Source organism: Anarrhichthys ocellatus, unplaced genomic scaffold, assembly GCF_004355925.1.
Source record: "Anarrhichthys ocellatus isolate YVR2014 unplaced genomic scaffold, GSC_Weel_1.0 scaffold1, whole genome shotgun sequence".
NCBI classification, from domain to species: Eukaryota; Metazoa; Chordata; class Actinopteri; order Perciformes; family Anarhichadidae; genus Anarrhichthys; species Anarrhichthys ocellatus.
The window spans coordinates 15,013,014-15,015,120 of NW_022280031.1; the positions used below are offsets into that span (position 1 = coordinate 15,013,014).

The 2,107-nt window shown below is 45.4% G+C and overlaps 1 protein-coding gene across 6 annotated transcripts in view; it reads right to left on the bottom strand.

Annotated features, from left to right (window-relative positions):
• foxp1b (forkhead box P1b) overlaps window positions 1-2,107 on the bottom strand; it is a 148,196-nt gene that overhangs the window by 108,502 nt on the left and 37,587 nt on the right. The window lies entirely within an intron of this gene.

The window sequence follows — 2,107 nt, forward strand, 5'->3', positions numbered from 1 at the left end:
CACACACACACACACACACACACACACACACACACACACACACACACACACACACACAGCTGACTGAAGTGGCAAATGACTATGATTGAAAACGCTTGAAATGAAATCAGTTTCAACGGCCAAAACACCACTCTGAAAAAACACGCATATAATCTCAATGACTGCCATTGCTTGAAGGTGCTTGTGATACTTAAATGATAAACCCCCGGAGACCCGCGCATACGGATTTCTATGGGAGTAAAAGAACAAAAAAAAAAAAAGAATGGAAAACTTTGCCTAGATTTAATTAGCTTATGAGAAATGATTGCCATTAGCGCATCCCGTCAAACGGGGGTTGAGGCGTTTTGCTGGGGGGGAAATAAAGAGTCATATTTTTGGTCGATGAGGAGACAAAGGGCTTTCAAACAGGAACTGGCGAGCCATCAGCCGTTTTAGTGCACTGAGACTGAGGTCGAGTTAATTAGACTATTGTCATTTTAATCAGGACAGCTCGGCGGCCATCACTTCCTGAAAGAGCCAGTGGACTTTAAACGGCTGAGGGATTTTTGTGTGTGTGTGTGTGTGTGTGTGTGTGTCGGGCCCGAGGTGTCACCCAGCTATGGGTTATGGGGTATGGTCTGGCTCCTCTCACATGCTTAGAACATTAATGAGCTGGAGACACACCAAGGAAACAAAGACGCCCGGAGGATCACCAGGGGAAGCTGCTCGGTCCTGCTCTACTCATGTCTCTGTTCATTTGAAAAAATAATTTAAATATCAAATATTTGAAATAATTTGCTTCTCCCTGGCTATCAGATTCTGAATAGAGAGTCTTTCATGTCGTCGTTATTATGCTCTTCACTGGCATTAGCATTTAAGACATAATCAATGTGGCCATATTTTCGAGGTGCTCGCCATTATGTTACAATAATGGTTTATTTCTTCCGGATTTCCATATTTTATGAATACAATCGGAAGTTCGTAATGACAAACCAAAGAATGGCAAATGATATAGCAAATCTTTGCTGAATATCATTAATCTAAAAAGGGGAGTTTTAATCAAACCTGACAAAAGGAATGGATTTACTCCGGGCTCGCCTCGATTTGCTTTGTTCCACCTTTAGTGTAAGAAAGTAAAATAAGGTGGCGTTGGAGTTCGGCCACCGGCTCTCGGGAGGAGGAGCTGGACGCTGGTGGAGCTTCTGTCAATCAGCGGGGGCGACGAAGCAGCCGGCCAAATACTAACGGCAGAACATCTTTGGAGGTTTTCCCCCGGGCCGGAGCTCAGGTCATCGGTGGACAAGGTGACGGAGGTATAACCTGCAGACGGATGCCGGTGAGCTTCCCCGTCAGCCCCGGGGCAGGACCGGCCAATGACATCAGCCCGGCGTCCGGGTAGAAAGTCGACTCCGGTGCCATATTTCATATTCACCGACCTCGAGGTGGGAAACCGCATTATAAAGGGATCGGAGCGCTGCTATTTGACTCCATGCCACTTTTCTATTCTTTTTTTTTTTTTTTAAACTGCGTCTGTTTATGATTATATTAATAGTTCCGTAAGTTCATCGTTTCTAACATTAGTCATTAATATTTCACAGGGAGTTAATATTAATCTGATCAGAAATTATTTTCCCTCAATAATTCAATGTACGCATTAATAATTCAATAAAAAGAATGTTCAGCATATTTGAAGGGGGGGGGGAACTGGAGACATTCAATAAAGAAATGTGAGAAAACGAAGCTGAAGAAGTCGCATTACAGTTAGTTAGCTAAACACACTGACGGCTACGTCTGAGACGCAGAGAGCTCCGCGAGCAGCCGGAATGCGGCTCGTTTCACCGTAAACCGGTCTGTAATCCGGACCTAAATGCGCTGACTAACCGGGGGCCACAGGTTGCTGCATCTACTTGTGTGTGTTCAGACGGAAGGCAGGCAGACACACACACACACACACACACACACCGTGAAGCCTCTGCGCCGCTGAAAAAAAAAGGCCCCGAACTGCCCGAGTTCCTCCGCGAGAGATTTACAGGGATTAGATGGTGAAATAAAGGCCTAATCTTTATTTGACAGGGGAGCCTCTCTCTCTCTCTCTCTCTCTCTCTCTCTCTCTCTCTCTCTCTCTCTC